The 16,319-nt window shown below is 50.3% G+C and overlaps 1 long non-coding RNA gene across 1 annotated transcript in view; it reads left to right on the top strand.

Moving 5' to 3' along the window:
• Positions 1–13,657: 13,657 nt before the first annotated feature.
• Positions 13,658–16,319, top strand: part of LOC142469126 (uncharacterized) — a 194,493-nt gene continuing 191,831 nt past the window's right edge. Inside the window, exon 1 of the long non-coding RNA XR_012788963.1 lies at positions 13,658–13,740. This is a non-coding gene — a long non-coding RNA (uncharacterized LOC142469126). The remainder of the gene's footprint in view (positions 13,741–16,319) is intronic.

Below are 16,319 nucleotides of genomic sequence, written 5' to 3'. Positions count from 1 at the left end.
GTATAGGAACAGTTAGGGGAGGAGATATAGGGAGCGGGTATAGGAGCAGTTAGGGGAGGAGGTATAGGAGCAGTTATAGGAGCAGTTAGGGGAGGAGATATAGGGAGCGGTTATAGGAGCAGTTAGGGGAGGAGGTATAGGAGCAGTTATAGAAGCAGTTAGGGGAGGAGGTATAGGAGCAGTTAGGGGAGGAGATATAGGGAGTGGGTATAGGAGCAGTTAGGGGAGGAGATATAGGGAGCGGGTATAGGAGCAGTTAGGGGAGGAGTTATAGGGAGCGAGAATAGGAGCAGTTAGGGGAGGAGATATAGGGAGCGGGTATAGGAGCAGTTAGGGGAGGAGGTATAGGAGCAGTTAGGGGAGGAGATATAGGGAGCGGGTATAGGAGCAGTTAGGGGAGGAGATATAGGGAGCGGGTATAGGAGCAGTTAGGGGAGGAGATATAGGGAGCGGGTATAGGAGCAGTTAGGGGAGGAGGTATAGGAGCAGTTATAGGAGCAGTTAGGGGAGGAGATATAGGGAGCGGGTATAGGAGCAGTTAGGGGAGGAGATATAGGGAGCGGGTATAGGAGCAGTTAGGGGAGGAGTTATAGGGAGCGAGAATAGGAGCAGTTAAGGGAGGAGATATAGGGAGCGGGTATAGGAGCAGTTAGGGGAGGAGGTATAGGAGCAGTTAGGGGAGGAGATATAGGGAGCGGGTATAGAATCAGTTAGGGGAGGAGATATAGGGAGCGGGTATAGGAGCAGTTAGGGGAGGAGATATAGGGAGCGGGTATAGGAGCAGTTAGGGGAGGAGATATAGGGAGCGGGTATAGGAGCAGTTAGGGGAGGAGGTATAGGAGCAGTTAGGGGAGGAGATATAGGGAGCGGGTATAGGAGCAGTTAAGGGAGGAGCTTTGAATATAACACTAGAAATTATCCAACCTTGTGACTGTAACTTCTGTAGTTTCCGTCTGCGCCAGTTCAGACATTTGAAGGTATAATCTTAACGCTGTTGCAGTGAGTGCAACTGATTGTATAGTAGTGACAGGGTTAATCTGGTAGCTGTTAAAGAAGAGATATGGTATCAGGACAGCGCAGTATTTTCCACCAATAAACCCAGATATCTTACACCTGTAAGTCCTTGAATATCCTCTTGAAGAGATAAGTGTTTTCTGGTGACTTTGCATAACCTTTCAGGGACGGAAAACTCATACACAAACCTCAGCAGTATAAGGCTGAGTCCCCGCTGGCGCTGGGCTCGCTGAGCGGGCGGCGCTTGGCGCGGTTACTTGCATATATATATATATGCATGTTCCAGACGCGGCACTTTTGTAATTACATTTTTTATACTTTCCCGCTTGCTCAAATAGCCCGCAATTGCGCCCCCCCCTCCTCCCCTTGCGCAAGTTGCAGGACACCCAGCACTCATGCTCTAAGCATAAGCTCAGCCAGTGGGGACTCAGCCTAAAGTGTGGCGTATACTGTAGGTAAATAAGAGAGAGTGAGAGTGCTGGGATTAAAGAACGAGTTAGAGGAATAGACAGAGAAGAGAGTGAAGGAAAAAGGGAATAAAAGGAAAAGTAAGACATGACATTAAGAGGAAAAGAAAGGAAGGAGTGAAAGGAGAGAGGAGGAGGGGGGAGAAAGAGAGTGAGGTGGATAGAGAGAAGGAGGGGGAGAAAGAAAGTGAGGGGGATAGAGAGAAGGAGGGGGAGAAAGAGAGTGAGGGGGATAGAGAGAAGGAGGGGGGAGAAAGAGTGAGGGGGAGAGAGACAAGGAGGGGGGAGAAAGCAGGAGAGGGGAGAGACAGGGGGAAAGAGAGAAGGAGGGGAGGGAGAGGGAAGTAGGGGGAGAAAAGGAGGGGGAAAGAGAAGGAGGGGGGAGAAAGAAGGAGGGGAAGAGAGAGGAGGGGAGAGAGAAGGAGGGTGAAAGAGGAGGGGGGGAAGAGAGAAGGAGGGGGGAGAGAGAGAAGGAAGGAGAGAGGAGTGAGAGAGGGGGAGAAGAGAGAGAGAACGAAGGAGAGGGAGAGCAGGAAGGAAAGGGAAGGGGAGGAGTGAGAGAGAGCGAGATGAGTGAGGGAGGGTGGTGTGAGACATAGGGAGAGGATGAAGGAGAGAGAGGAGGAAGGAGTGAGAGGAGAAGAGAGGGAAAAAGAGAAAGAAGGAGAGAGATAGGGAGAGAAGAAAGGAGAGAGGAGGAAGGAGAGAGAGGAGTGAGAGGGAAGGAGAGGAGGAAGGAGGAGTGAGAGAAAGGGAGAGGAGGAAGGAGAGAGAGGGAGAGGAGGAAGGAGAGAGAGGGAGAGGATGAAGGAGAGAGATGGAAAGGCGGAAGGAGAGAGAGGGAGAGAAGGAAGGAGAGAGATGGAGAGGCGGAAGGAGAGAGGGAGAGAAGGAAGGAGAGAGAGAATGAGTAAGAAAGAGGGAGAGAAGGAAGGAGAGAGAGGGAGAGGAGGAAGAAGAGAGAGGAAGAGGAGGAAGGGGAGAGAGAACGAGTAAGAGAGAGGGAGAGGAGGAAGGAGAGAGAAGGAGTGAGAGAGGGAGAGGAGGAAGGAGAGAGAGAGAGAGAAAGGAGGAAGGAGAAAGAAGGAGAGGAGGAAGGAGGAGTGAGAGATAGGGAGAGGAGGAAGGAGAGAGGAGTGAGAGATAGGGAGAGGAGGATGGAGAGAGAGGGAGAACGAGTAAGAGAGAGGAATAGGAGGAAGGAGAGAGAGAGGAGTGTCACGGGGGACCAGAACATTTAACACCTTTACCACCGGGATCGCCATCACCAGACAGGACACAATAATTGAATAAATAGAAGTTTATTCTGGCAAGCCAGCAAACACACAAAATACACAATCACACAATACAACCACCAACTGGGGCAAGAAACTAGCCTCAACTGGGTTCAGTCGGCTTGCCCTGAGCATCTTCTTCCCGGGCTTCTCAGTGCTGAGCTGTTCTGGTTCTCTGATCGGCCGCGCTCCTTACATAGCCCTCAGTTGCTATACTTAACATGGGGCAGGAGCCGCCGACCAATCAGAACATGGATCATGACATGCAGCCAATGAGAAGACTGCACCAATCAGCAGAGGGGGCTCGTCTAGGCCCTCTAGACCGCCCGCAGCATAGAGGGAGATGCTGGCAAGCGGGGAATTTGAACTGGCCAATGGGAATCGCACCTACAGGGCTCAGACCCGGCAACGCTTCCCCTGGCCAGCCCCATACCTCCCGCTGGGTAGGCGCCTCAGTGTCTGTGGGGAACAAAGGCTCTGCCCCGCTGAGAGCCCGTCCCCGGACCTGGTAATGAGCCCTTCCCCGCTCACCATTTGTCCCAGTGCCTAGCCTCCCCCCCCCCCCCCCCCAGCCTTTGTCACGGCCCGGCATTTCTCTGCAGACAGCCCCAGCTAGCAAATAGGAAAGGGGGGGGGGGGGGGGGACTGAGTGCGCTACACAGAACCAGAGCCTGGGAAGAGGGACAATGTAAAGCAGACACCACTAACTGGATTACTGAGCCATATGGTGCTTGTATGTGGATGAGCCAGTGATTAATTGCTCAGCAAGTACCAGCACCATATAGCAGATGACAATGACATGGACCAGTCCCTAAGGAGGTACAGATATAATCAGAACCAGTGCTAACCTTGCCGTGGCACAATGTGTAGTAGTAAAAATACAAACAACAATGTGTAGGTGTTCAAAGAGTCTATATATATATATAAAGTCCACTGTCCATAGATGTAACAGGGCAATAGGTAGAATGTCTATGAGTTGATGTAGATGTGAAAAAATGTGAAAAAAATTTAAAAATTGAAGTCCACAAAACCACGGATCACCAATCCTGGATGTAGAACAGAACACACAAAAAGAGAAACAGGAGCGCTAATGGTAAACAGCAGATGTAATGGTGGACAAGAATAAACAAACAGCAATAAGTTTGTTATACACTAACGAGACAGCACAGTATGTAACAATGAGGTTATACTAAATAACTAAAGATGAATAAAAGAACCAAAAAACTTTTGCCTGTGTGGGTGTTGAGAGGAGATGGCCCGGTGTGGCTACAAACCTGGGCTGTCCACTGTAGCACAAGGTAGGTCCCCCCCCGAATCAATGGTGCTGCACGTACCCTCAGGAGCCGATTCAGGAACCGATGTTGCTGCCACTGCCTCTCCCTTTGCTGCGCTCGTCCCTCGGGTGTTCCCACTGCCTCTCCCTGTGCTGCGCTCGTCCCTCGGGTGCTCCAACTGCCTCTCCCTGTGCTGCGCTCGTCCCTCGGGTGTTCCCACTGCCTCTCCCTGTGCTGCGCTCGTCCCTCGGGTGTTCCCACTGCCTCTCCCTGTGCTGCGCTCGTCCCTCGGGTGTTCCCACTGCCTCTCCCTGTGCTGCGCTCGTCCCTCGGGTGTTCCCACTGCCTCTCCCTGTGCTGCGCTCGTCCCTCGGGTGTTCCCACTGCCTCTCCTGTGCTGCGCTCGTCCCTCGGGTGTTCCCACTGCCTCTCCCTGTGCTGCGCTCGTCCCTCGGGTGTTCCCACTCGGGGGGTGTCGCGCTGCTGTCTGGGGTTCGGCTGCTGGTAACCTGGCGTCCTGCTGGGAGTCAGCTTCCTCCCTCCTGCCACACCACTACGCACTTCCGTTGTCAGGGGGCGGGCTACCAGATGCTCGGAGCTCCCCTCGTTCTGTCCACCCAGTCAGACAGGCTAGAGTCCCTGGTTTATACAATCTTTAGCTTGACTCTCAGCGGGCATCCACCCACTAGAAGAGCCTCTGGTGTATTAAAAATCAATATTCAATAACCCAACGCGTTTCGGCGTACCTACGCCTTCTTCGGGGATCATTTTGGAACAGTGCTCTGCAAACCTTAAATGTCTGCAATCAATTCAGTTAGAATCTTGCTGATTGGCCAAGATCTTAATGAGTAAATTACTACCAGCCGTTTAACCCAGTTTAGGTATTGATGGCTCAGTAGTATCCAATAGGGATTATGACAAGACAAACAGATTAAAAGAGCAGTGTCCCAATTTTCCAGTCCCTATCATTGCACCCAGTCAATTAAAACATTTTATTGATATCACATAGTGCAATCCTATAGACCAACAAACAACTTTATACATGATACATATTACAAATGTATTAAAATCCTAACTGCTATAGGGCTACCTGCATTAAAATCCTAGCAGATATAGGGCTACCTGCATTAAAATCCTAGCGGATATAGGGCTAGATGCCCCTCCTATTTTACTATTGTTATTGACATGCCAGTAAATCGAGCTCTTCATTCAAACCTTCGGGTGCCATGGTGTGTAGTTTGAAAATCCAGTAAGATTCCCTCTGTCTTAACCTCGGGAACCTACCCCCTCTCATAGCACCTATGCTGACACTCTCAATTCCCAAAAGTTTTAACCCTTGGGGATCCCGTGCATGCTCCAACGTGAAATGTCTGGATATACCATGACCCATGAACCCCTTGGTGATATTGCGTTTGTGCTCAAGGAGTCTTTCCCTCAGCTTTCCCTTAGTGCGCCCCACGTATTGTCGCCCGCAGGGGCACTCTAGAAGGTATATAACATGAGTACTGTTACAGTTAATAAATTGTTTTATTTGGAACTTGTCCTGTATAATTTTGGAAGTGAATGTATTTACTTTATTGCTGATATGGTGACAGGTTAAACATCTATTCCCTCCACATTTGTGGCAACCCGCGGGGAGTGCTGGAAGCCAGGTTTCTCGTATTCCAGAAATGCTTCTTGTCCCATCTTTATTCCGACGTAGCATACTAGGTGCAATAATGTTTTTCCGTGATTTAGCTTTTCTAAAAATTATTGATGGTCTTTCCTCTAGTCTATTTTTTAGAAGATTATCATTCAGCAGGATCCCCCAGTGTCTGTTAACTATTTTTTTGATGGTGTTAGCCGACCTGTTGTATTTCGTGATAAACATTGTCTTGCTTTCTATTTCTTTTGTTTTATTTTTTACCTTATTATTCACAAGTGTGTTTCTGTTCATATTTCTTTCTTTCCCTAGGGCTTGTTCTAGATCTTCAGTCCTATAACCCTTATCCACAATTTTTTTCTTTAATATAATAGCCTGTTCTTCAGTCTGCTTCTTTGGTGCACTTTCTCTTAATACGCAGGAATTGTCCATAAGGGATATTTGATTTCCACTTTTTCAAATGAGTTACTGGGTCTGCATACAGAGAAATGCTAAAACACAAATTACAGTACTGGCTTGCTAAACTGTATGGGGAACATGCTATGCTCTAACATGGGGAATAAAAAAAGTGCCTTTCTTTATTATACAATCCCCGGTCTCCAATTCATACAGGTTTCCCCCTTCCAGACAGCATACAGTGATTCGCTCTTTTCTGGAAGGGGTTACTCAAAACATTACATCCAGGCCAAAATGAGCCTCTCAGAGGCTGTCATGAAACAGAAATACCCCTGTCTGCCCTTTCTGTTCAGCCCCCCTCTCCCTTGGCAGTTCTGCTTGCTAGCTGCACGTGGATTTACTTTCCTTGCAGTTTACTCCCAGTGCAGATGGAATGGATACATTAAGTAGCCTTTTTCCTTCCAAGCTGTCACACCCCTGGTTGCTCTGGCAACATCTCCAGTCCTCCAGTTAATGGACTTTCCCATTTTTCCCCTGTCTTTTTGCTGACAGTAGTGCAGTCTCACTCCATTTTAGTGTGACCCTTGCCCCTCATTTCCTTTTCCACCATTACCTCTGGATGAGTGAGCACTGCTGTAACCTCCTGTATGGTAGGATTATCTTTTCACCTGCTCTTAACTACAAGGCACCCACAGAGAGACACTATTTAAACACCAACATCTCTTCACAAGTGCCTGTCTTTTATCCTGCTTTCCCTCAATAAAGTAAAGAAAAGAAACAGAACTTGTTGTGCTTTGAAAAGAGGGCCGAGTTGACACTATCTGGGCTAAATCATCTTACACATGACCCCTGGCTTGCAGAATAGTGAAACGATACCGTCTGCCTTACAGACACTTACAGGAGCTGCTACTCCAGACTCCATGATAAAACAGAGCAGTCTCTGCAGACAAAAAAGCACCAAGCAGCTTACTCTGCACAAGCAGCCTTCCAGACAGGGCAGCAAGCTTTAACCAGCAAACAACCTTGCACACGAGGCAACAGCTTTGCAGACAAACAGTGCTCCTTACACTAACCTAATTACCTTTCTCTGTCTGAGTTCACCCCCTGCACAGCCCCATAGTGAGGATCCACCATCTCACCTTACCCTGCGCACGTCCCCACGGCCAGCGCCATCAAGGGCCACGCCACCGGACACCCGCCAGGACACGGGTTAGAGCCACCGGACACCTGTGAGTACAGCTACCCCTACGCTGCACGCTGCAGGACACCGCTCGGCATCATCTGAGACAGACACTCATCGCTGACACAGGTAAAAGACCGCATACCACACGCACTGGCTAAAGGCCTACACACACCTACAGCATGGCAGAACTCAGAGCCTCACCAGACATCACGCAGGAAAGCGATCACTCAGACACAGAGACCGCTGCGCAACTGCAACAGGCGCAGGCGGGCGCAAGGCCCAAACGAGCAGTCACACTGACACAAAAGGCCCGCGAAAAATATGAGACTGACATTGAAGCGCACCGCGCTAAATTACAGTTGGCCTGGAACACTACCATACTTGGAATACGCAATGTTGCCGCCGCTGGCAATTCTGTACAACAGCTCGAGCAGGCAATAACTCAATTAAAGATAGACCCTTTTATGCTACCAAGGGCTATTAGAGGCATACGTCACTTACCTGGCCAGGGCTAATACCGGCGAAAGCCTGCATGAAAGGGACTTACAGCATAACATTGACTTGACACGTGGCAGCCGCGTGCGAACCTCTATCACGGAAGCCGAGAATAAGAGGAAAGACCTTTTGCTGGAAACCGCATCGCAGCGCTCAAGCACATCCAGGCATTCTTCAAGATCAGCAAGATCAGCGCGATCTAACGCGTCCAGCGCTAGCGCAAGCGCTACCAAGGCGCGAGCCTCCGCAGAGGCTGCACGTGCCAGGGCCAAATATGGTCGAAGAGAGGAAGCCGTAAGGGCAGAAAGAGCGCGCATAGAAGAGGAGGAGCAGAACGCCGCCGCTGTCAATGCCGCCGCTGCTACGGCCCCCGCTGCCAATGCCGCTGGTACCGCCGCCGCTGCCAATGCCGCCGCTGCTGCTACCGCCGCCGCTGCGCGCAGAAAGGCCGAATTAGACGCGGATCTAGAAGCTCTAAGCAAAGAAGAGGACGCCGCTGCCGCCATAGCCCAAGCCGAAGTCTTAGAAGCAGCTGCGAGACAGGACGGCGGGGAGCAACCGTACAGACGGATAGCCTCAGAGGATCCAGTCCAACGCACTGAAGACTACGTAAGGAGCCTCTTCAGCGTAAACACCAGCGCACCATCTCAACACGGAGGGAGTGACTTTACAGACACCGAAGATTTGCTGGGGCCACGAGGAAAAGACGCTGCTCCGTCAGTGGTACATGCTGCCTGGGATAGCCACAGCCGCAACAGTGATCCACCCGCCAGTGCGCACACGGATGGACTACAACAGGCTCGTCATCCAGGTACACCCACACGGGAAAACATAGCCCCCCACACCGACCAGCAGTCGTCACGCATCCACGCCAAGGAAGAGATGACCGCACAGACCCTCCCAGCAACTACGTCAGAACGGGACAAACACGCCGAAGCCTCAGGCCTGACAGACATAGTCAAGTACATGATCCGGCGTGACCTGGTGCAAGCAGGCCTCACCAGTTTCGACGACCGCCCTGAGAACTACCGGACGTGGAAGTTCACGTTCAAAGACGCAATCAACAGCTTGGACTTCTCAGCAAGGGAAGAGCTCAACCTGCTATTCAAGTTCCTGGGGAACGAATCCAGAGAGTACGCGAAGAGACTTCGGGCGGCAAACGCGCACCAACCCCAAATAGGTCTTGACCTAGTGTGGGAAAGGCTAGAAGAGTCCTACGGTAGCCCCGAAGCAATCGAGGATTCGCTCTTCAAAAGAGTCGACAGCTTCCCCAAGATCACAACCAAAGACTACTCAAAGTTACGAGAGCTTCGGGGACCTGCTGCAAGAATTGGAGTTCGCAAGGAAAGACCATTCCTTAATAGGTCTCAACGTCCTAGACTCAGCTCGTGGAGTGAGACCCATCCTGGAGAAGCTACCCTTCAACCTCCAAGAAAAATGGATCTCACGAGACTCCAAATACAAAAGGGAGAAGCAAGTTGTCTACCCCCCATTCACAGTTTTCTTGAGCTTCATTCGCGAAGCAGCAAGGACGAGGAACAACCCCAGCTTCATCTTAGGGGCACAGACTACATCCAGCGCCAGCCACCCGAGGAATGAGAGACCACTGGCGAGATACGGTAACACTCAAACACCCATCTCGGTCCACAGGACGGACGTGCCTCCCACGACCCAAACTACTCCCGATCAGCCGGTCACCGGAGACGAGAAACCGAGGGACCCAAACAGGGAATGTCCCATACACAAGAAGCCACATCCACTTAACAAGTGCTTTGGGTTCAGGATGAAGTCCCTAGAGGAACGCAAGAAGTTACTTGGAGAATTTAGAGTTTGCTTCAGGTGCTGCGGTTCCACGACTCACCTAGCCAGAGACTGTAAAGAAGAGATCAAATGCACAGTGTGCGAAAGCGACAAGCACATGACATCGTTACACCCAGAGGCGCTGACACTCCACCAACTCAACAACCCATCCTCCGTAGCGGAGCATGGCGGGGAGATAGAAGGAGAGCCAACATCCATCACATCTCAGCGCACTGAGGTTTGCGGAAAAGAAGGTGATAAAATGTCCTGCTCCAAAATATGCCTTGTCGCAGTGCACCCCCAGGGACAACCTGAGAAGGCCATTCGGATGTACGCAATCCTCGACGACCAGAGCAACCGATCGCTGGTCAGGTCAGAGTTCTTCGATATGTTTAACATACAAGACGGTGCTTCTCCTTACACTCTCAGAACGTGCGCAGGGCGAATGGGGACAACAGGGAGAAGAGTGAATGGCTACACCATATGCTCAATAGACAGCAAAGTGAACATGCCCCTTCCCACACTCATCGAGTGCAACCACATGGCCACAAACAGGGACGAGATTCCCACACCAGATGTGGCACTCCATTACCCCCACCTCAAAGGAATAGCCAACCACATCCGGCTGGTAGAACAAGGCACCAAGATCTTGCTGCTGCTCGGTAGGGACATCATGAGGGTACATAAAGTCCGTAAACAGCATAACGGACCCCACAACGCGCCATATGCCCAAAGACTTGACCTAGGATGGGTGATAGTGGGCAACGCGTGCACCAACAAAGAGCATGGGCAAGACTACGTTGATGCCCGCAGAACGGTGGTGACAGAATGTAGACACACATCTCTCTCTGAACCATGTCTTGGCCATCTCCAAGTGACCGAAGGGCCAAGTGAAGAGAAAAGACAAGGTCATACCCCTGAGATCAACAAAGACATCCTCACATCGAGGGGATGCGACAATGGCCCAGGATGCTCGGCAGTCCAGACAGCTAAGGATGATGAGTCAATTCCACCGAAGGAAGAAAAGAACCTCCCAAAGGCGACCGACAAAGGGAACATCCAAAAGGCAATAAACAATCAGACAATCCTCCCGCGAGCAATGGCACGACTAAGACGTACAGTTGTTCCTCTCCACAGAGTATCAAGTGACAAAGCAGCCAGCTGCCACGGCTGGCATAGCCGCAAAAGATTGCGCCCTACAGGTGAAGCCACAGTGTCAAAAGGACTGTCCTCTCACACGTCTAAAAGGAGACAGCCACAGAGACATTTCATAAAGGAATTTACTAGGGCAAAAGAAACTGTTCTTCGTTACATCCAGGGAGAAAATAACCTCCCAATGGCAGTTAACAAAGAGACACAAAAGCGTTTCACCAAACCACGGGGAGATGTGCTCGTGCAAGAGGAATGCACCAATGATCTACGGTGTACAGCGTTCCAGACAACAAGGAACGATGACAAGCAAACACCATCAAGGGAAGATAGAGGATTCCCTAAGTTAACAGTCAAGGAGCTCTCTAAAGACGGACTAAGCAGTTGGGTGACTCCGCTACCATTCCATTCACCAAAAGGACGCCTCCCGAACAATAGAGAACCTGCCATCCCTAGGCTCACTTCGCTCCGCCGCAATCCACAAAGAGAGCCGGAGACCAAGAATCCAATTGTGGTCTCCACGCGGAAGAGATTCCTTAGCAGACACGCAGAACCAGCGCCTTCACTGAAGGAAGGTAAAAAATGCCGGCACCTCCCATCATCTGGTGTCCACCACCGTCAGAAACCCAGCCAGATCTGGATAACGTTCAACGCCAATGCTCAGCACCAGGAAGCTTCTCCAAACGGGGCACTACTCACTGGACTAGATCTGACAACCGATCTTCCAGGGGCGTTGATCCGCTTCCGCAAAGAGCCAAAGGCCATCTCTTTCAGCCAAACGCCAGGTGATAGGATGACAAACTACCACAACTGGCACTCCCACAAGGCGATGCACTCTGTAGAGAAAACTACAGAGTCAAAGGGACTGTTTTCTCACAAAGTTGAAGGAAAACAGTGCAAGGGACCAGTTAAACAAATACGCTCCGATTGTGGAACCAATTTCGTTGGAGCATGTAAAGAATTACAAGTAAACACTAAAGATAATAGAGACAACAGTATCCAGAGATACCTGCGTGACCAAGGGGGTACGTGGACATTCAGCCCTCCTCACTCCTCTCACATGGGCGGAGCATGGGAACACATGATCGGGGTAGTCTGGCGTATCTTGGACTCTATGATGCTGAAAACCGATTTAACTCGACTTACCCACGAAGTGTTAACCACATTTATGGCCGAAATATCAGCGATAATCAATGCTAGGCCTTTGATTCCAGTGTCAACAGATCCAGAATCACCAAGTATTTTGACACCAGCAATGCTGCTAACCCAGAAAGTAGGGAACATCCCCACCCCAGTCGAAGGCTTCCACTCTAAGGATATGTACAAACGACAGTGGAGACAGGTGCAGCGCTTGGCCAACACATTTTGGGATCGCTGGTGACGCGAGTATCTGGTGACACTCCAAGAACGCCATAAATGGCAAATGGTTAAACCAGATATCCAAGTGGGAGATGTGGTTCTGTTGAAAGATAAACAGGTGGCAAGAAACGAATGGCCCATGGGACTTATAATCAGAACCATTCCAAGCGAAGACGAGTACCAGTTCTATGGACTCTGAGAGACATTGTGGTGCATCAAGCTGACCTAGAGCTGTGCATCCACCTACCTTGCCAAGATGGCAAAGGACGTCAAGCTGGTGGTACCGGCCGGTATCCCATCGTTATGTGAACATGAAGTTGCTATGTTATGTTATATTGCACATATGTTCCACATACACCTTAAATAGTGGTATCTCCAGATACCAGGCGGGGAGTGTCATGGAACAGAAATACCCCTGTCTGCCATTTCTGTTCAGCCCCCCTCTCCCTTGGCAGTTCTGCTTGCTAGCTGCACGTGGATTTACTTTCCTTGCAGTTTACTCCCAGTGCAGATGGAATGGATACATTAAGTAGCCTTTTTCCTTCCAAGATGTCACACCCCTGGTTGCTCTGGCAACATCTCCAGTCCTCCAGTTAATGGACTTTCCCATTTTTCCCCTGTCTTTTTGCTGACAGTAGTGCAGTCTCACTCCATTTTAGTGTGACCCTTGCCCCTCATTTCCCTTTCCACCATTACATCTGGATGAGTGAGCACTGCTGTAACCTCCTGTATGGTAGGATTATCTTTTCACCTGCTCTTATCTACAAGGCACCCACAGAGAGACACTATTTAAACACCAACATCTCTTCACAAGTGCCTGTCTTTTATCCTGCTTTCCCTCAATAAAGTAAAGAAAAGAAACAGAACTTGTTGTGCTTTGAAAAGAGGGCCGAGTTGACACTATCTGGGCTAAATCATCTTACACATGACCCCTGGCTTGCAGAATAGAGGCGGCCATTGCACACGGTATAGTGGCAGCCAGCCGGGCTTCACCTTTATTATGTGAGGCCGGCTACCCCTACTGTCACAAGGAGGAAGAAGAGAGAGAAGGAGTGAGAGAGGAGAGGAGGGAGGAGAGAGATGAAGAGAAGGAACGAGAGAGAGGAGTAGAGAGTAAGAGGAGAAAGGAGAGGGAGAGAAGGAAGGAGAGAGGGGGAAAGGAAGAAGGAGAGAAAGAAGGAGTGAGAGATGGAGAGGAGGAAGGAGAGAGGGTGTTATGGAACAAGAACCACATTTCTGACTCACCCACCTCTCTCCTTTGCAGCTTCTGCCTGTCAGATCTTATTTTAAAACCAGAGACAGAACATAAAACACAGACAAAGCTCAGTTTTTAGCACATCCAGTGAGACTCATACATGGTACAGTGCCTAAATATATATGTATAAATATCTAATAAGTAAAATGGTCTTTTAGTTTGACATTTTTGGCCAAAATTGTTGTAAGCCCCTGAGCCAGCGCCAAGGCAGACCACATATCAGGGGTCCCTAACGCTAATATAAATTCTTAATAACCTGTGTAATAACAGGAAGAATGATTTATAGTAAATCTGTCAATATTAGTTGCAAAGTTCTAAGTCTGACTGAAGCTTTTATTAACCTGTACATTACCAGGAAAAGCACTCTGTATTAGAGATGTCACAGCCAAACTGCAAGCAGGCAAGTTCCCCTGAGTGGAAGATGCTATGCAGGTTATTAAGAATTTATATTAGCGTTAGGGACCCCTGATATGTGGTCTGCCTTGGCGCTGGCTCAGGGGCTTACAACAATTTTGGCCAAAAATGTCAAACTAAAAGACCATTTTACTTATTAGATATTTATACATATATATTTAGGCACTGTACCGTGTATGAGTCTCACTGGATGTGCTAAAAACTGAGCTTTGTCTGTGTTTTATGTTCTGTCTCTGGTTTTAAAATATATATTGCCATGCTCAGTAGCACTCCTCTGTGACACTCATATGCTTATATATATGTTGTGGTCATTTTGGGGGTTCAATAGGAGCTTGTTAGGTGTCCAGTATGTCAGATCTTATTCCCAGCTGCATGGAGTCTGCAGACACACACTGTGCCTGTGTGGCTTGCAACAATGTTGCATTCCTTGCCTCCGAGCATGGAATCAGTGAGCTGCTACAGCAGTTTCTGAGATCCTCACCAGAATGCGCTAGTCTGCCCCCACTCCTGTTTGTTCAGACATGGTCTGCCCCTAGACTATTCCTTTACCCATACTGCACTTCACTTCCTTTTCCACCCTGGAGACAGTGAGTAAAGAACCCCTTCTCTGTTTATCCCCCTTGGTGAGGCCATCTCTTTTTACCGGTTCCTAACTAATAATCACCACTACACACCATCCACAAGTATCTGTACCCTGCTGCCTTTCCCAATAAAGTGGAGGAAATATTACAGGACTTGGAGTGATTTTAAAGGGAACTGTGTTAATGCTATCGGGAGCCATTCATACCAAACGTGACCCTGGCTTCAGAAAAGTAAAAAGAGGACTGTGTGCCTTGGGAATACACACTGAGGAGCTGCTACCCACAGCCTTTATGCTAAAGAAACAAGCAAGCAGCTTACATAGCAAATAAACAGCAGTCTCTCACCACATTGCACAAGCACGTTGCTACACAGAGCCACCAGCCTCTACACAGCAAACAACCACAGCTTTATGCAAAGACAGTGAGCAGCCTTACTTTGCTAATAGTACACAGAGCACTCCCTGCAGACTGAAAACAGCAAGTAGCTCAAACTGCACAGCAGCCTGCAGCCTTAACAGACAAGCAGTAGCTCAAACCGCACAGCAGCCTTGCAACAAACAGTGCTTCTCTCACAATACCTAACTGCCTTTTTTTCTCTGTCTGAGTCCACCCGCTGCTCAGCCCCACAGTGAGGAGCCACCTTCCGACCTACCCCAGCGCACGTTCCCACGGCCAGCGCCATCAAGGGCCACGCCACCGGACACCCGCCAGGACACGGGTCAGAGCCAACGGACACCTGTAAGTACAGCAACCCCCCCGCTGCACGCTGCAGGACACAGCTTGGCACCATCTGGACAGACGCCCATCGCTGACAAGGTAAAAAGACCGCACGCCACACGCACTGGCAAAAGCCTACACACACCTACAGCATGGCAGAACTCAGAGCCTCACCAGACATCACGCAGGAGAGCGATCTCTCAGACACAGAGACCGCTGCGCATCTGCAACAGGCGCAGGCAGGCGCAAGGCCCAAACGGACAGTCACACTGACACAAAAGGGCCGCAAAAAATATGAGTCTGACATTGAAGCGCACCGCGCTAAATTAGAGTTGGCCTGGAGCACAACCACACTGGGAATACGCAACGTTAGTAGCGTTGGCAACTATGCGCAATAGCTCGAGCAGGCAATAACGCAATTAAGGACCCATTACTCACGTTATCAAGAACTGTCAGAAGCATACATTACTTACCTGACCAGGGCCAACACCACCGAAAGCCTGCAAGAAAGAGACTTACAAAATGACATTAACCTTACACGTGACAGCCGCGTGCGGACCGCTATCACAGACGCGCAAAGCGTGAGAAAAGAGCTCATCCTGGAGACCGCGTCGCAGCGCTCCAGCACCTCAAGGCACTCATCAAGGTCTGCAAAATCAGCGAAATCCAACGTGTCCAGCGCAAGCGCAAACGCTATTAAGGCGCGAGCCACCGCAGAGGCCGCACGTGCCAGGGCCGAATATAGTCGCAGAGAGGCAGCCATAAGAGCAGGAAGAGCGCGCATAGAGGAGGAACAGACAGCCGCCGCCGCTGCCGCCACTGCTGCCGCTACTGCCGCCACTGCTACCGCCGCCACTGCCGCTACTGCCGCAGCCACTGCGCGTAGGAAAGCCGAATTTGATGCGGAACTAGAGGCGCTTAATCAAGAGAAGGAAGCCGCCGCCGCCATAGCCCAAGCTGAAGTCCTAGAAGCAGCCGCGCAACAGGACGGCGGGGAGCAACCGTACAGACGGATTGCCTCAGATGATCCAGCCCAACGCACCGAAGACTACGTAAGGAGCCTCTTCAGTGCAAACACCAGTGCACCATCCCAACACGGATGGAGCGACTCCACAGACAACGAAGACTTGCTAGGCCCACGAGGAGAAGATGCCGTTCCTGCAATGGCACATGCTGCCTGGGATAGCCAAAGCCACAATAGTGATCCACATGCCAGCGCGCACACGGAAGCACCACAGGCTCGCAATCCAGGTACACCCACGCGGGAGAAAACAGCCCCTCACACTGGCCAGCAGTCAT

The sequence above is a fragment of the Ascaphus truei genome, chromosome 18, assembly GCF_040206685.1.
Source record: "Ascaphus truei isolate aAscTru1 chromosome 18, aAscTru1.hap1, whole genome shotgun sequence".
NCBI lineage: Eukaryota > Metazoa > Chordata > Amphibia > Anura > Ascaphidae > Ascaphus > Ascaphus truei.
The sequence above is the reverse complement of the archived record's forward strand: the minus strand, read 5'-3'. Positions and strand labels throughout refer to the sequence as shown.